We start from the raw sequence: 19,832 nt of genomic DNA on the forward strand, positions 1-19,832 counted from the left end.
AAACCGCACACACTAATAGTAGGAGACTTCAACACTCCTCTCTCACCAATGGACAGGTCAAACAGAAAGAAACCTAACAGAGAAATAAGAGAAGTAATGGAGGTAATGAATCAAATGGACTTAACAGACATCTATAGAACATTCCACCCAAATAGGAAAGAATATACCTTCTTCTCTGCAGCTCATGGAACCTTCTCAAAAATCGACCACATAGTCGGTAACAGAGCAAACATCCACAGTTACAAAAAAATATTAGTAACCACCTGTGTCTTATCAGATCACCATGGATTAAAGTTAGAATTCAACAACAATGCTACCCCCAAAAAGCCTACAATCTCATGGAAACTGAACAGTCAACTACTGAACCATACCTGGATTAAGGAAGAAATTAAGAAAGAAATTAAAGTCTTCCTGGAATTCAATGAAAATAAAGAAACAACATACTGAAACTTATGGGACACTATGAAAGCAGTCCTAAGAGGAAAGTTCATAGCACTAAGTGCCCACTTAAAGAAAACAGAGAAAGCTCACATTGGAGACTTAACAGCCCAACTGAAAGCTCTAGAAAAAAAAGAAGCAGACTCACCTAGGAGGAGTAGAAGACTGGAAATAATCAAACTGAGGGCTGAAATCAACAAAATAGAAACACAGAAAACAATCGAAAGAATCAATGAAACAAAAAGCTGGTTTCTGGAGAAAATCAACAAGATTGACAAACCCCTATCCAAACTAATCAAACGGCAGAGAGAGAATTTGCAAATTAATAAGATCAGAAATGAAAAGGGGGACATAACCACAGACACAGAGGAAATTCAGAGAATCATTAGATCTTACTACAAAAGCCTATATGCCACAAAACTGGAAAATGTAAAAGAAATGGATACTTTTTTAGATAAATACCATATACCAAAGTTAAACCAGGACCAGGTGAACAATCTAAATAGACCTGTTAGTCGCGAAGAATTAGAAGAGGTTATCAAAAACCTCCCTACCAAAAAAAGCCCAGGACCAGATGGTTTCAATGCGGAATTCTACCAGCACTTCCAAGAAGACCTAATACCTATACTCCTTAATGTATTTCACAATATAGAAACAGAAGAGTCATTGCCAAATTCCTTTTATGAAGCTACAGTTACTCTGATACCAAAACCGCACAAAGACTCAACCAAGAAAGAAAATTATAGACCAATCTCACTCATGAACATCGATGCAAATTCCTCAACAAAATACTGGCAAACCGAATCCAAGAACACATTAGGAAAATTATCCATTATGATCAAGTAGGCTTCATCCCAGGGATGCAGGGCTGGTTCAACATACGAAAATCTATCAATGTAATCCAGCATATAAATAAACTGAAAGAAAAAAAAAACCATATGATCATTTCATTAGATGCTGAAAAAGCATTTGTCAAAATTCAACATCCCTTTATGATAAAAGTATTGGAGAGATTAGGGATACAAGGGTCATACCTAAATATAATAAAAGCTATATACAGCAAGCTGACAGCTAACATTAAATTAAATGGAGAGAAACTTAAAGCCATCCCACTAAACTCAGGAACACGACAAGGCTGTCCACTCTCGCCATACCTCTTCAATATAGTGCTTGAAGTTCTAGCAATAGCAATAAGACAACATAAGGGGATCAAGAGGATTCGAATAGGAAAGGAAGAAGTTAAACTTTCGTTATTCGCAGATGATATGATAGTGTACTTAAGTGACCCCAAAAACTCCACCAAAGAACTTTTACAGCTGATAAACACCTTTAGTAATGTGGCAGGATACAAGATCAACTCCAAAAAATCAGTCGCCCTCTTATACACAAAGGATATGGAAGCAGAGAGGGAAATCAGAGAAGCTTCACCTTTCACAATAGCCACAAACAGCATAAAATATCTTGGGGTAACTCTAACCAAGGAAGTGAAAGATCTATTTGACAAGAACTTTAAGGCATTGAAGAAAGAAATTGAGGAGTATAGCAGAAAATGGAAGGACCTTCCTTGCTCTTGGATTGGGAGGATCAACATAGTAAAAATGGCAATTCTACCAAAGGCAATTTATAGATTCAATGCAATCCCCATCAGGGTCCCATCAAAATTCTTCACAGATCTTGAGAGGACAATAATCAACTTTATATGGAAAAACAAAAATCCCAGGATAGCCAAAACAATCCTATACAATAAAGGATTGTCTGGAGGCATTACCATCCCTGACTTCAAACTCTATTACAGAGCTACAGTGATGAAAACAGTGTGGTACTGGCATAAAAACAGAGAAGTTGACCAATGGAATCGTATAGAAGACCCGAATTTTAACCCACAAACCTATGAACACCTCATTTTTGATAAAGGAGCCAAAAGTATACAATGGAAGAAAGAAAGCATTTTTAACAAATGGTGCTGGCATAACTGGATGTCAACCTGTAGAAGAATGAAAATAGACCCATATCTATCACCATGCACAAAACTCAAGTCCAAATGGATTAAAGACCTCACTATCAGTCAGAACACAGTGAACCTGATAGAAGAGAAAGGGCGAAGTACCCTACAGGAGATGGGCACAGGAGATCGCTTCCTATGTGTAACCCCAACAGCACAGACTTTAAGGGCAACATTGAATAAATGGGACCTACTAAAACTGAGAAGCTTCTGTAAAGCAAAGGACACTGTCACCAAGACAAATAGGCAACCTACTGACTGGGAGAAGATCTTCACCAACCCCACAACAGACAAAGGTCTGATCTCCAAAATATATAGAGAACTCAGGAAACTAGACTTTAAAATGTTAATTAACCCAATTAAAAAATGGGGCACTGAACTGAACAGAGAATTCTCAGCAGAGGAAGTTCAAATGGCCAAAAGACACTTAAGGTCATGCTCAACCTCCTTAGCAATCAGGGAAATGCAAATCAAAACAACTTTGAGATATCATCTTACACCTGTCAGAATGGCTAAAATAAAAAACTCCAATGATAGCCTTTGCTGGAGAGGCTGTGGAGGAAGGGGAACACTCATCCATTGCTGGTGGGAATGCAATCTTGTGCAACCACTTTGGAAATCGGTGTTTCGGTTTCTCAGGAAATTCGGGATCAACTTACCCCTGGACCCAGCAATACCACTCCTGGGAATATACCCAAGAGATGCCCTATCACATGACAAGAGCATTTGTTCAACTATGTTCATAGCAGTATTATTTGTAATAGCCAGAACCTGGAAACAACCTAGATGCCCTTCAATGGAAGAATGGATGAAGAAAGTGTGGAATATCTACACATTAGAGTACTATGCTGCGTTAAAAAACAATGACTTCTCGAATTTTGCATGAAAATGGATGGAAATAGAAAACACTATCCTGAGTGAGGTATCCCAGAGCCAAAAAGATGAACATGGGATGTACTCACTCATAATTGGTTTCTAGCCATAAACAAGGGTCACGGAGTCTACACTTGGTGATCCCAAAGAAGCTAAGTAAGAAGGTGAACCAAAGGAAAAGCATATAGTTGTCCTCTTGGCTTTGGGAAGTAGACAAAATTGCCGGGGAGAAAATTGAGATCTTGGGGGTGGGGTGGGATGGGGGTTAGGGGAGATGGGGAGAGAGGGGGGAGAGGGGGAGAATGGGGTGGAGCTTGGGAAAGGGGGAGGATTGGGATGAAGGAAGGTTGGATGGGGGAGCACGGAAGCACGGTTCTTAGTTAAGGGAGCCACCTTAGGGTTGGCAAGAGACTTGAACCTAGAGTGGCTCCCAGATACCCAAGCCGAGGTCCCCAGTTAGTTCCTTGGGCAGCTGAGGATGGGGAACCTGAAATGACCCTATCCTAGAGCAATACTGACGAATATCTTGCATATCATCATAGAACCTTCATCTGGTGATGGATGGAGACAGAGACAGAGACCCACACTGGAGCACTGGACTGAGCTCCCAAGGTCCCGATGAGGAGCAGAAGGAGGGAGAACATGAGCAAAGAAGTCGGGACCACGAGGGGAGCACCCACCCACTGAGACAGTGGAGCTGATCTATTGGGAGCTCACCAAGGCCAGCTGGACTGTGACTGAAAAAGCATGGGATAAAACTGGACTCTCGGAGCATGGCGAACAATGAGGGCTGATGAGAACCCAAGGACAATGGCACGGGGTTTTGAACCTACGTAATGTGCTGGCTTTGTGGGAGCCTAGCCAGTTTGGATGTTCACCTTCCTAGAAATGCACGGAGGGGGGAGGACCTAGGACTTACCACAGGGCAGGGAAATCTGACTGCTCTTTGAGCTGGAGAGGGAGGGGGAGCGAGTGGGGGGAGGGGGAGAAGGGTGGGAGGAGGGGGAGGGAAATGGGAGGCTGGGAGGAGGAGGAAATTTTTTTTTTCTCTTTTCTCAATAAAAAAAAAGTTAAAAAAAAAGAATAAATGGTGTGGGGACATAGCTAAATTGAGCGAATGAGTGTCTAGTATGCACAAAACCTTGGATTCAATCCCCACCTAGTACTTCATAAAACTGGATACAGTAGCAAACACTTATAACATCAGCATTCATGTGGTGGAGACAGGAGAGTTGGGATTTTAAGGTGACCTTTGGCTATATAGTGAGTTTGAGGCCAGACCGGGCAACATGAGTGTACTGGTTCATTTGTATTCTCAACCTTACAAAACTATTGAAGCCCGTGTGGGTCCAACACAGATAATTATTTCCCGTAACTGAACTGGTACGGAGTCGTGAGGAATAATCAGACACAGCTTACACGGTCATGATGGAAGTAGAGTCACCCCTAACATGGGCATCTCAGTTGACAAATTACCTTTATCAGATTGGCCTGTGGTCATGTGTATGAAATATTGTCTTGGCTGGTGACGGGTGTGGGCAGGCTCAGTAAACTGTTAGTTGAACTGTCCCTAAGCATGTGAATCAGCACTGTATAAGAAAGCTAGCTGAGCGGGAGTCACTGAGCAAGTCAGCTAGCATGGTTTCTTCGTGAGTTCTTGCTTAAGTTCCAACTCTGACTTCCTGAGGACTATGTTCTAAAAATGTAAACTGAAATAAACTCTTCCCTGTCTAAGTTGCCTTTGGATATGAGTAATTTTTTGATACTTTCATCTATGAATACATTGAGTTATATCATTCCCAACCCTTCCTCTCAGCTCCATCATCTACCCCGTCAAACTCACCCCCTTTCAAATTTATGTCCTCTTCTTTTGTAGTGGTTATTGTTACATAATCATACATGATATAAACATGAGACACATATACACATGAACACGTATACTCACCCACATACATGCACACACACATACACAAACACATACATTTTGGGTCCAGTAAGCATTGCCTGTATACATATCTCTTAGGTGAGACACTTACGATTGGCTAACCTATCAGGGGTTCCTTCCTGGACAAAATGAATTCTCTTTCCCCTAGCCCTTGAAGTACCTGTAGCTCGTCATCTGTGACTGGGGCCTTGTAATATTTTCCTCAGTCCAACTGTCCTGTTGACTGCTGTGATTACAGTGGAGGTCTTGTATAGGGAACTATGTTGTTGAAATTTCACAGGTGCAGCATCTCTGTTATGCATAAAGACACAATATCACAGCAGGTGTCCTGGTGATCTGCCTTTTGGTAATCTTTGCCTCTTCTGCAATTCTTCATGTACTTAAGTTTAGGATTTTTAATTATTTATTTATTTATTTATTTATTTATTTATTTATTTGGCTTTTTGAGTCAGGGATTCTCTTTAGCTTCAGAACCTGTTCTGGAACTAGCTCTCGTAGACCAGGCTGGCCTCAAACTCACAGAGATCTGCCTGCCTCTGCTTCCTGAGTGCCAGGATTAAAGGTGTGTTTAAAGGATTAAACCCGGCAGGGATTCTTTTGTAGAGGTAGGAACTGGGACTGGGTACCTACCCCACAGTTACTTATTCTCTGCATTTTGACTAGTTATGATATCTATAGTAGCCCCACTCTACTGTAAAATAAAAGCCTCTTTGATGAGGAAGAAGAGATAAATTTGTCTGTGGGCATAAGGATAAGTATTTAGAATACAGTTCAGAATATTAGTTTAAAGAAATGGAAGTAGTAGGTTGTTCTCTAAGGTCTATGACCCCTCTTGTCATGGGTTATTGAGTAACTTTATAATACAGACATGAGTTCCTTCTTACTGAGTTGGCCTCAAATCCTACTACATAGCTGTTGGTTAGCCCTAAGACATTGGCGCCACTATTCCACCATTGGGAACATCTCCCTGGGACAATCATTATTGTGGTTTACAAGCTTTCTATGTGGGTAGAACTGTTGAGTACTTGTCTCCCTTGGGAACCTATATTGCAACTTCAGATGCTAGGAGTGTTAGCCTTCAGGGAGGAGGCTTATAGCTCCCTTCTGGTCTATATCTTTCTATGCCTAAAGTATGTGCTGTCTTCAAACATAGGGTCCTACCTTAAAGTTTTGAGAGGTATCAAAGGGAAATGGAAAGAGACTATACTGTTTTAGAGCAGTGGCTTTCCACCTTCTTAATGATGTGATCTGTTAATACAGTTTCTCAGTTTGTAGTGACCTCTATAAAATTATTTTTGTTGCTACTTCATGACTGTAATTTTGCTACTGTTATGATTCATAATGTAAATATCTAAACTTTCCAATGGTCCTAGGTGACCCTTGTGAAAGGATAATTAAATTCCCAAAGGGATACAACCTACAGGTAGAAAACCACTGTTTTGGAGGGTCTCTTGGACCTTTCATTCATAGTTTTTAATAATAGCAATATAAAAGCAATCTATAATAATGAGAGCTCATATTTAAAAAAATAAACAAGGTAAAATTTAATTTCTATGCTAAAGAGTAAAACCTGAAGTTAGTATAATTACTATAGCAGTTGTTTGAAATAGTCATCTTGTACCACTGTGCAAGGTTCTTCTGCACAAAATTAAAAAACAAATAAAAACACAAAAAACAAACAAACAAACAAAAGAAATAGTCATCTTGGACTAAGTAGATGAGTACAATAGAAGACAGTAGAGCTATTGGAGACAGAGTGCTGCAATCTATTACAGTATGAATTGTTGTATTTCTTTGACTGTCGATACACTGACGAGCATGGTGGCCAATCACACTTAAATATCAAGACATAGGGTATTTAGGTTTCTTTGTTATAGGGACCAAAACTTGTATGTTTTATATAATCTTAATGGTGTATTTTCTTCTTTTCCACAATAACATACTGCTGTTGAGAGGATGTAGCTTATATTTTTTTATTGATTTTTATTGAGTTTTACATTTTTCTATGCTTCCCTCCTTGTCTCTCCTTTCTCCCCTTTAACCTTCCCCCAAGGTCTCCATGCTCCCAATTTACTCAGGAGATCTTGTCTTTTTCTACTTCCCATGTAGATTAGATCTATGTGAGTCTCTCTTAGTGTCCTCATTGTTGTCTAAGTTCTCTGAGATTGTGGTTTATAGGCTAGTTTTCTTTGCTTTATATTTTAAAAACCACCTAAGAGTGAGTACACGTGATAATTGTCTTTCCGTGTCTGGGTTAGTTACCTCATTCAAAATAATGCTTTCTAGCTCCATCCATTTTCCTGCAAAATTCAAGATGTTATTTTTTTCTACAGTGTAGTACTCCATTGTGTAAATGTACCACATTTTCCTTATCCATTCTTTGGTCGAAGGACATTTAGGTTGTTTCCAGGTTCTGGCTATGACAAACAATGCTGCTATGAACATAGTTGAGCACATATCCTTGTGGCACAATTGAGCATCCTTGGGATATATACCCAAAAGTGGTATTACTGGGTCTTGAGGAAAGTTGTTTCCTAATTTTCTGAGAAATCACCACACTGAAATCCAAAGATGCTAAATAGACTTTTATGTTAAGAATTTAAATATGAAGTACATTTAAGATTTAATTAAATAGGTATGGATCCTGATAGTCCTATGGGTTAATAGTTATGTATGAACTGTCAAGTCTATTTTACTTTCTGGATATCTGTTTCCTCCACAAGACAAAAGAAAGTTTAATGCCACAATTTCTTGATGTTTTCTATTTATAATGTCTGAAATTCTAAAATTTGATTGCCTCTCCTAGGTATTTTATTATGAGTGATTATGTCAAGGTCGAAGAGAAAAAGATAATGAATATTTGTACAGCATAAAGGGAAGGCCATGCTGAAGTCTGAATTATATCTGTAAAAAGGTAACTATTTTTTCCATAATACATTTTACCCCCCAATTCTGACAACTTTTGCCAATTCCTTCCAATAGCTGACATTTTCACTGTCACAAGATACACTTAGAGAAACCTACTTCTAGCTTTAAAGAGTTCATTTTTGGTTTGAGGGTGCTTGTAAACAGTTATCCTCCCCTCTCAATTCTTACCCATCTTCTTCCTTCATTGATACTATGTGAAATACACTTAAATTCAATATGGCATGGCTACCTCCAAATGCATGCCACCTGCTCACTGCCGTGCTCATCTCCTCTAATCTAATTGGTCCTTTTCTCCTCTCACATTAAACATCTTCCTTTCTGATGCAAAACCACACATGTAGGAAGAGGATAGTATCCTTAGCTGATTAAAAGTTGCAAGAATAATTACTGTCTTTTTCATATTCCTTCAAGGCCGGAATCTATCACTATTATGCTTCAAAAACTCGGCAGTGACACTCCTTTCAGCATATCTACCCAATCCAGAATACTTCATTTTGAGAATGTGCACCAGTTGTTACCAGTGCAGACTTGCAGAAGATATCTACCCAATCCAGAATACTTCATTTTGAGAATGTGCACCAGTTGTTACCAGTGCAGACTTGCAGAAGTAGTACCATCATTTTGGGAGAGTAAGGTTTTACAGATTTAAGGCAATGAGAAAGACCAACAAGAAAATACTGGTTCTTTATTTTAACATTTAAAAGAAAACTACATATTCATTCCAACAGCTTTCCCAGGCCTGGCGGCCCAATAAGTTACACACACATTCAGGCACTTGAAGGCTACGGACACAGGTGATCACTAGGAAGGTGGCCAGAGTCAGAACTTTCCCACAGTGAGACCCCAACAAGGACACTTTGGGGGTCACAGGCCATGGGAACTGTTGCAGTGGAACCTTCCTCCAGATTACTGAACCAAGAAGAGCAGCATGGTTCTTGCTCAGGTGAGGCTTCCTGCATGCAAGGCCAGGGACTGCCTGCTCAGCAGGGCACCGGGGGCAGTGATGATGCTCCTGCAGGTCTTGATGGCGCATTTCTCACAGCTGCACAGTGGCCACGGCTCCAAATTCTCTAAGACGATTTGCTAGTTAGCTCTTTGTTTTTTTTTTGGCTGGTCGAAGACTTTGAGGAATTAGCTGTGATCCAGGGGTGCTCAAGGACTTCCGCTAGTGTTAGCCTCTGGCTTGCATTGTGCTTTAACAGTCTTGAAATGAGATCCCTGGCTCCTTCAGTCACAAAGTCGGGGAATGTGAATTCAACCCGTGATATCCTTCTATAGGTCTCCTGGTAGGTCTGTGCCTCAAAGGGGGGCATCCCAACTAGGAACTCATAGCAGAGGACACCCAGGCTCCAGAGGTCCACCTTCTCATCGTGCATCCGGCCCTCAATCATCTCGGGGGGCAGGTAGTCCAGGGTGCCACACAGTGTGGTTCTCCTGGAAGATGGAGCATGTACAGACCACCCAAAGTCTGCAATCTTCAACTCTCCATTTGGCCCAAGAAGCAGGTTCTCTGGCTTAATGTCTCTGTGGATGACTCTCTTTGAATGACAGTAAGACAGAGCGTTTGCCAACTCGGTGATGTAGGTAGCCATTCTCTGCTCGTCAAACTCGGAGTGCTTCTGGAGCTCTCTATAGACTGTCCCAAGGGGTGCGTACTCGAGAATTAGATAAACTCTGGTGGCATCGTGGAAATATCCATACAGCCTGAGGATGTTGGGGTGCCGCAAGTGGGACTGTATCTCCACTTCTCTTCGAAGCTGGTGCTCCACCCCTGCTTTCTCCAGCTAAGTCTTAAACAGCACCTTCAGGGTTTGTTTCGCCTTTTCTTAAGTGGCAACCCTTCAGAACACTGGTTTTCAGCCTTAAGCCTGTATGGGATTCAGACCCTCAACCACCTCAATGGAGCCTGTGCTCTACCTGCTTTGGACTTGAATCAGGTGTTTCTAGATGTTATGGGCTGTTATGCTGGAGTTCTGTCAAGTACACAAACTTGTTAAATACATAAACATATGTATAACATCAAAAAAAAGAAAAGAAAATACTGGTTCTTTTAATGGAAAGCATGTGCTTCAATTAGCACCTATTTCCTAAGTACAGACTTTGCTGGGAGATTAGACTCATCTATGTTAACTGTCTAGGTGGGAAAGTGCTGTAGCACAGAGGCTATAACATACAGATGTGCAGTCACAGACAGCTGCTGGTCCATTAAGAAATAACTCAAATCCCACTGTATTAAAACAACAAGGGTACATCTTTCACTTTGATTACATGTTCAATACAAGCTGGTAAGGTGAACGCTTTGTCAGGTAATCATTCAAAGGACTGACTCAAAGGACAACCCATTTTGAAATAGGTTTCCATGTCACTACAGAAGAATAAATGAAAAGCTAGATATGAACACTGGCAATGAAATGCTTCTACCAAGAAATGACAAGGGACCCTTCTGCTCACATTTCCAGAGCCAAAGAACGTCATTTACAAATGATTTCAAAGGGACAGAGAAGTCTAAACTTAATATATAGTTGGTTGCAAGGGGAACTGAAATTTTTGTGGCAGCCTTACTGGCTACTAAAGACACTGAGCACACCAGTCATATCAGGGATTCAGTTGTAATTTTGCCATTAGGTGCATGACTTTATAGCAGTTTGATTTATTGAACCTGGTAATCATCCATGCTGATTAGGTGGAAGGATCAAATCATGATACAGGATAGAAAGTATATACCCTAAATAAAATATAAGGCCAGATATATGAATACACACAATTTTGTGATGAATTATTAAGTCTAAAATAGAAGTATAGGGTACTTCTTCAGATAGAATGCAGTGAAGTAAATCGTAGAGGCAGGGGTGGCAATTGTTTAACTACCATGAAGCAATAATTTGCTGCTTATAGAAGGTATACACACTGTCACTTCTTTGATAATGTGCAGTATTTGAGTACTTCAAAGAAGCTAAACTGGTGCCAGAATAGCTCTGTGATGATTGGTAATAAGAGAAAGATCAGGGTCTGGGTGGCTATGAGAAGGTTCGAAGCAATGCCAATGATTTCATGCAATTAAAAAAGGTTGCAACCACTCTCCCATCCAATTAACTTCTTTTTCAAAGCCAGCATTCCATGCAGTGCAATAATGTAAATTATTAATCCAATAAATTACCATAAATAAAATTTCCTTTTATTTGAAACTCACCTAGTTGATATTTCCTGGATTGACATGTGTAGGGAAAAAGATAAAGAGTTTAACAGAGAAGTAATAAAATAGAATCCCTTCTCTTTGTCTCTCTGAAGGATCCAAGTAAACAACAGTTTATGAATTATGTCAAGCTTTGGGGGGGGGTTTATAAAGGGTTCCAAATGCACATCAGTAGCACCTCATGTCAGGGCAACATAGCTGAGCTTTCTATGATACCTCCTATTTGTCATCATTTGTGTGATGGCTTCTTTGCATTACCTTACAAAGTTCTAGGAAGATTCTAATAATAGGCTCAGGAAAAGGAACGATAACTGTCTTCTGATTTTCCTTTTGAGATGAATTTGTTGGTACACACATATACAATATGCATTTTTAATTAGAAATGTGCTGTGTGGTATATCTAGAATATGCAGCTAATATCACAAAGTCAAATTTGAGGGATAGGAGATACTGCCTGAAGACAGAAAGGAGCCACTACTATTCAAGCAACTTCCTGAGGAAAGCTACTCTTTTTGAGTAGGTGGTTCTAATGCAAATGATGCAATTGGGTGGTGGCTCACGCCTTTAATCCCAGCACTAGGGAGGCAGATGGATCTCTGTGAGTTCGAGACCAGCCTGGTCTACAAGAGCTAGTGCCAGGACAGGGTCCAAAGCTACACAGAGAAACTTTGTCTTGAAACAACAACAACAACAACAACAAAAGCCCCCAATATAATGCATTTGACTGTGCTATTCAATATCATTGTTGTTTGTTTCATACTGACTTTCTTTTACACACATATACAGACACAAATTTGACAGTTTAATCAGGGTTTTCCTTCTGAATCCTATTAATAAGCTCTGGATCTTGTTACAGACACTACTCTTGGTGAGATCCAATAAAAAGAATGGAAGCATTAAAAGAGGAGGGGCTCAATGAAGTTGACTGTCTGGTGTTTTGATGTTTTTTTTTCTTTTAGAGCTTTATTTTCCTTTGAAAGAATCTTTTCTAAGATACTTAGATAAATATCATGAGCTGTTCATTTTCAGCAAAAATAAAGAAAAGAGAAAAAAAGAAAAATTATCCATGTGATATAAAATTTCCCTCTGTATGCTGTGATTACCATTAATGAATAAAGAAAACTGCCTTGGCCTGTTGATAGGGCAGAACAAAGCTAGGAGGGGAAAACTAAGGTGAATGCTTGGAGGAAGAAGGGCAGAGTCAGAGAGAAGTCATGGAGCCACCTCTGGAGACAGACATTTAAACTTTACCTGGTAAGCCACTGCCACAAGGCGATATATAGATTAAAGGAGATGGGTTAAATTAAGATGTAAGAGTTAGTCAATAAGAAGCTAGAGCTAATGGGTCAAGTAGTGATTTAAATAATATAGTTTCTTGGTGATTATTTTGGGGCTGAGCAGCTGGGAACCAACAAGCAGCCTCCTCCAACATCCATGGGAAGAGAATCTCAAAAATTTTCAATAGTTCAATCTTATATTAATAAGATCTATAAAACATTTTAGGCCAAGAAAAATCCATGACAAATTGACAAATGAGATTTTATTTATCAGTCCTCCAGATTCACCCCCAAATAATGGTATGGTAAAAGACACCAAGTACACTAAGTGCCCACTTAAAGAAAACGGAGAATGCATACATTGGGGACGTAAAAACACACCTGAAAGCTCTAGAAAAAAAAGAAGCAGACGCGCCCAGGAGAAGTAGAAGACTGGAAATAATAAAACTGAGGGCTGAAATCAACAAAATAGAAACACAGAAAACAGTCCAAAGAATCAATGAAACAAAAAGCTGGTTCTTGGAGAAAATCAACAAGATCGACAAACCCCTATCCAAACTAATTAAACGACAGAGAGAGAACACGCAAATAAATAAGATCAGAAATGAAAAGGGGGACATAACCACAGACACAGAGGAAATTCAGAGAATCATTAGATCTTACTACAAAAGCCTGTATGCCACAAAACTGGAAAATACAAAAGAAATGGACATTTTTTTAAATAAGTATCATATACCAAAGCTAAACCAAGACCAGGTGAATGATCTAAATAGACCGGTTTCTCGCGAAGAATTAGAAATGGTCATCAAAAATCTCCCTTCGAAAAAAAGCCCAGGACCAGATGGTTTCAATGCAGAATTCTACCAGAACTTCCAAGAAGAATTAATACCTATACTCCTTAAGGTATTTCACAATATAGAATCAGAAGAGTCATTGCCAAATTCCTTTTATGAAGCTACAGTTACCCTGATACCAAAACCACAAAAAGACCCAACCAAGAAAGAGAATTACAGACCGATCTCACTCATGAACATCGACGCAAAAATCTTCAATAAAATACTGGCAAACCGAATCCAAGAACACATAAGAAAAATTATCCATTATGATCAAGTAGGCTTCATCCCAGAGATGCAGGGCTGGTTCAACATACGCAAATCTATCAATGTAATCCACCATATAAATAAACTGAAAGAAAAAAACCATATGATCATTTCACTAGATGCGGAAAAAGCATTCGACAAAATTCAACACCCCTTTATGATAAAGGTCTTGGAGAGAATAGGGATAAAGGGGTCCTACCTAAATATAATAAAAGCTATTTACAGCAAGCCAACAGCTAACATTAAATTAAACGGAGAAAAACTCAAAGCCATCCCACTAAAATCAGGAACACAACAAGGATGGCCACTCTCGCCATACCTCTTCAATATAGTGCTTGAAATTCTAGCAATAGCAATAAGACAACATAAGGAGATCAAGGGGATTCGTATTGGAAAGGAAGAAGTTAAGCTTTCGTTATTTGCAGATGATATGATAGTGTACATAAGCGACACCAAAAATTCTACCAAAGAACTCCTACAGCTGATAAACAGCTTTAGTAACGTGGCAGGATACAAGATCAACTCCAAAAAATCAGTTGCCTTCCTATACACCAAGGATAAGGAAGCAGAGAGGGAAATCAGAGAAGCATCACCTTTCACGATAGCCACAAATAGCATAAAATACCTTGGGGTAACCCTGACCAAGGAAGTGAAAGATCTACTTGACAAGAACTATAAGTCTTTGAAGAAAGAAATTGAAGAAGACACCAGAAAATGGAAAGACCTCCCTTGCTCTTGGATTGGGAGGACCAACATAGTAAAAATGGCAATTCTACCAAAAGCAATCTATAGATTCAATGCAATCCCCATCAAAATCCCATCAAAATTCTTCACAGATCTGGAGAAGACAATAATCAACTTTATATGGAAAAACAAAAAACCCAGGATAGCCAAAACAATCTTATACAATAAAGGTTTGTCTGGAGGCATTACCATCCCTGACTTCAAACTCTATTACAGAGCTACAGTATTGAAAACAGCTTGGTATTGGCATAAAAACAGAGAAGTCGACCAATGGAATCGAATAGAAGACCCTGACATTAACCCACAAACCTATGAACACCTGATCTTCGATAAAGGAGCTAAAAGTATACAATGGAAAAAAGAGAGCATCTTCAACAAATGGTGCTGGCAAAACTGGATGTCAATCTGTAGAAGAATGAAAATAGATCCATATCTATCACCATGCACAAAACTCAAATCCAAATGGATTAAAGACCTCAATATCAGGCTGAACACACTGAACCTGATAGAAGAGAAAGTGGGAAGTACTCTACAGCACATGGGCACAGGAGACCACTTCCTATGTATAACCCCAGCAGCACAGACACTAAGGGCATCATTGAATAAATGGGACTTCCTGAGGCTGAGAAGCTTCTGTAAAGCAAAGGACACTGTCACTAAGACAAAAAGACAACCCACTGACTGGGAGAAGATCTTCACCAACCCTGCAACTGACAAAGGTTTGATCTCCAAAATATATAAAGAACTCAAGAAACTAGACCGTAAAAGGCTAATCAACCCAATTATAAAATGGGGCACTGAGCTGAACAGAGAATTCTCAACAGAAGAACTTCAAATGGCCAAAAGACACTTAAGGTCATGCTCAACTTCCTTAGCGATCAGGGAAATGCAAACCAAGACAACTTTAAGATACCACCTTACACCTGTCAGAATGGCTAAAATCAAAAACACCAATGATAGCCTTTGCTGGAGAGGTTGTGGAGAATGGGGTACACTCACCCATTGCTGGTGGGAATGCAAACTTGTGCAACCACTCTGGAAAGCAGTGTTTCGGTTTCTCAGGAAATTCGGGATCAACCTACCCCTGGATCCAGCAATACCACTCTTGGGAATATACCCAAGAGAGGCCCTATCATACAACAAAAGTATATGCTCAACTATGTTCATGGCAGCATTGTTTGTAATAGCCAGAACCTGGAAACAACCTAGATGCCCTTCAACGGAAGAATGGATGAAGAAAGTATGGAATATATACATATTAGAGTATTACTCAGCAGTAAAAAACAAGGACTTCTTGAATTTTGCATACAAATGGATGGAAATAGAAAACACTATCCTGAGTGAGGTAAGCCAGACCCAAAAAGAGGAACATGGGATGTACTCACTCATATTTGGTTTCTAGCCATAAATAAAGGACATTGAGCCTATAATTCATGTTCCTAGAGAAGCTAAATAAGGTGAATCCAAAGACAAACACATAGGCATCCTCAGGAATATTAACCTTCATCAGGCGATGAAAGGAGACAGAGACAGAGACCCACACGGGAGCACCGGACAGAAATCTCAAGGTCCAAATCAGGAGCAGAAGGAGACGGAGCACGAGCAAGGAACTCAGGACCACGAGGGGTGCACCCACACACTAAGACAATGGGGATGTTCTATTGGGATCTCACCAAGGCCAGCTGGCCTAGGTCTGAAAAAGCATGGGATAAATCCGGACTAGCTGAACATAGCGGACAATGAGGAATACTGAGAATTCAAGAACAATTGCAGTGGGTTTTTGATCCTACTGCACGTACTGGCTTTGTGGGAGCCTAGGCAGTTTGAATGCTCACCTTACGAGACCTGGATAGAGGTGGGCAGTCCTTGGGCTTCCCACAGGTCAGGGAACCCTGATTGCTCTTCGAGCAGATGAGGTGGGGGGACTTGATCGGGGGAGGGGGAGGGAAATGGGAAGCGGTTGTGGGGACGAGGCAGAAATCCTTAATAAATAAATAAATTAAAAAAAAAAAGACACCAAGTAATTCAGAATGACATAATCCATCACAATGGAATTGAAGATTCATATGGAAATGAGCTCTTAAGTGGAAATGTTGGATCATTAATCACAGATCTGTACCTTTAATAAGATACTGTTTTATTTAACTGAAAGTCCTCTTATGCTAATAGTTATGTCTAAATCCTGTGCTAGACTTATTGCTTCTTGCTTATATTAAAACAAACTATTCTGATTTCCTGGTAGAATTACAGACACTCCAATAGGCATATGGGTTGTGTGTGAATGTCTCCCTGTATATATGTCAGAGTGTAGAAATTGTTCATGTTTTTTATAGTCCAAGGACATCAAACCTAAATGATATTCCCAATAAATCTGCATCCTTAACTTTAAGAGAATAGGTTTCTCTGGTTTCATGCTTGATGAAGTATTTGATCCATTGTTTGCATCTTTTGTGTGTCTGCTGTCCCCTCCTTTATTATGGATAGTAAGTGTGCTGTATGGAAATGCAAATAAGTATGATGTATGCATTCATTCTCTCTTTTTATTTGCAAATCCGTATTTATTGATTTTTAAAAAGAACTATTGCTTCTTTGGGATGCTGGGTTTAAAGAACTTACTTCAAAAGTACTTTCAAAATTGAAGCAAACAATTGTCTTGAGTTCTCTAGTTCCATATCTACTACCATTAGAGTCAAATCATTTCAGTGATCTTTCTACCATTTTACCCAATGGATTTACTTTCGCAAATCAGAGCCATCAGTTTCCCTGGGAGTATTTAGGATAGAAGAAAAAGGAAGTTACAAAATGGATACTCTGAGGTAACACTCAACTTTGAGTTGCTGACTGAGTTATGCATGTTTTTGGATTCTCACTCCCCCTCTTAAAGAGAGCAACAGGATTCAACAGTTGCTCCATTGTCTTCTCTCTCATCGTCTTTGTGCCTCGCTGGAATATTCTTTACTAATTATGTCATCCCCTGTTTTCTTCTGCTTAGAGCATGTGGTTCTCAACCTTCCGAATGCTGAGACCCTTTAATACAGTTTCTCATGTTGTGTTGAGCCCCATAAAATTATTTCGTTGATACTTCAAAACTGCCATTTTGCTACTGTTTTGAATCATAATGTGAATATCTGATATGCAACCCCAAAGCGGTCATGACACTGGTTGAGAGCTGCTGGCTTAGACAGAAATAAAGGTTTTAAAAAATTCTAAGCACATGAAGTTGGGAAGGTAGCAAGTGGGAAGTATCTGGGAGGAGTTGGGGTAGGGAAAAGAATATGATCAAAATACATGGTCTGAAAAATTTTAAAATAAAATAAAAAATTAGAGCTCTACTTTTTTCTCAAAGAATTAATTCAGACATTCTTAGAGTGAGAGAGATATTAGATATCTCTTGGTGCACTGTATGATATAATTTCCCAAATCTTTTTGCAAATTTTTTATCAAGAAATTCTTTGGGATCAGCAAAGAAGGGACACCTACAGTGGAGAAAGGAAATATGAAGTAAGCCAATTTATGGCTTGAAAGGTCATATGAATGTCTAGGAACACCAGTTACCTATTCAGCAAAAGTCAGAATCCTGCATACCGAACTCCACTACATTTTAGCCACTGAGTTAGTTTCCAGTACTGACACTTCTACTCCTGAATGTCTTTGGATGCAAACCCTGTTTTTATGTCTCTTTTCTACCCTTCCCACCTTCTCTGCATGCTTCCCTCCCTATCTCATTAAGAATATGCAGGATCCAGTTGTGGAGTAAGCAATGGTTTTATTTCCCTGAGGAGAATTCCATAAACAGAGCACTTGTGCAGCTTCCTCTTTTCTGGCTTTCATCCATACTGGCTCCCGCTCCCTTCTATCCCCAAGTGAATCTCTACAAGCCAAGTGACAATGGCAGCTTTCTGATTTTAAAGCTGACATGACATTCTGACAATTGCCACTTGCCAAATTACCCTCTGTAGATTGCTTAATTTGTGGAATGTGTTCCATAATCACATTTTTCTCCTGACTATTCTATAACCTTTCTTTCTCTTTATTTCTTTGCCCCATTTCCTTTCCCTTGCTGACAGCAGGTGGTCACTGGCATCTTGGAAAGAGAAACTGGCATCAAACCAAATCTGGCAAAAGAACAGAAATTGTGCTTCAATTAACAACTATTTCCTAAGTATAGACTTTGCTGGGAGATTAGACTCACCCATGCTAACTGCCTAGGTGGGAAAGTGCTACAAGAGCAGGGGCAATAACATATGCAGCCACAGAAAACTGCTGGTCCATAAGGATTAAGAATCAGCTCCATTCTCTATTTTGTTTATAGGTTAAAATGAAAATTCACAGAAGACATTGGCACAGATGTTTATTATAAAAAGTGACTCTGAAGTTATTTGATGATGGGATAGGAGTAGCAGGGGATGTCATAGAAGGGGTCTACGCTCATTCTTTACAGGAAAATTCAAAACCCATACCAGAATTGGATTTCTTGTCTTCTGGGTCTTCAAAACCTAGACACTTGGCAATAGACCCTGAAAATAATCTTTTCTCATAATATTTTATTTATAATTAACTTGCAATGTTAATTCGATGTTTAACAGATATTGTTGCTGCTTTCTGGCTGTGCAGAGCCCACATTGACCATCCAAGCTTTTTCTGGATTCCCTTACCCTAGTGTTCTAAAACCAATATTTACATTTTCCTTTTAAAATAACCTGAAGAATGCAAATGATGTCAAGGGCTAGCCTCTAGTTATGGGAAAAGTCTCAGCTTGCCACTGTAAAGAGCCACCTAAGGCTCTTTTAAAGAAAGTCTAAGCATTGCTTTGTCTAAAACAAAGAATGTGACCAAGAGTGGAAAGGGAAGAGAGGTGGGGAATGGAAAGGGAAGGCAAAGCTGAGCAGGCATGGGGTGAGAGGCAGACTTGCTGCTCACCCAGAATAGTGAATGGGTGAGTCAGACCCAACCCACATGTGATCTGACCACATCCTGGCTTCTCCTACCACACAGTGGCTACAGCACAAGACAGGCAGTACGCCATCTGACTTTCTTTGCCAACCCTGCCCATCAGCCTATTATTCTGACATTCCCACAGTGTTACTACTGTATTATTAGAAAGGAAAAGGTTGGCAGGCATGGCATTTCTAAAGTTATTTCATTAAGGTTGACAGCTTTAAACTGTGCTTTCACAGGGAAAGAAAAATAAAGCCTTGTTATCAAACAACTACTTGCTAGTCCTCAAACCCCAAATGGGTATTAAATGTTCATTTGTATACTTAAGATCTTACTTGCCTTGCTTTACTAGAATACTGAATTCAAAGACAGCAACAATTGTATCTATTTACGA

The 19,832-nt window shown here is 39.7% G+C and overlaps 1 protein-coding gene and 1 pseudogene across 1 annotated transcript in view; both read right to left on the reverse strand.

The window, feature by feature from the left end:
• Il1rapl2 (interleukin 1 receptor accessory protein like 2) overlaps positions 1 to 19,832 on the reverse strand; it is a 597,452-nt gene that overhangs the window by 195,340 nt on the left and 382,280 nt on the right. The gene's annotated exons all lie outside the window — the stretch shown is intronic.
• Positions 9,257 to 18,696, reverse strand: LOC121436661 (annotated as a pseudogene).

This window comes from Microtus oregoni, unplaced genomic scaffold, assembly GCF_018167655.1.
Source record: "Microtus oregoni isolate MIOR12 unplaced genomic scaffold, Mior012 000050F_001, whole genome shotgun sequence".
Taxonomy (NCBI): domain Eukaryota; kingdom Metazoa; phylum Chordata; class Mammalia; order Rodentia; family Cricetidae; genus Microtus; species Microtus oregoni.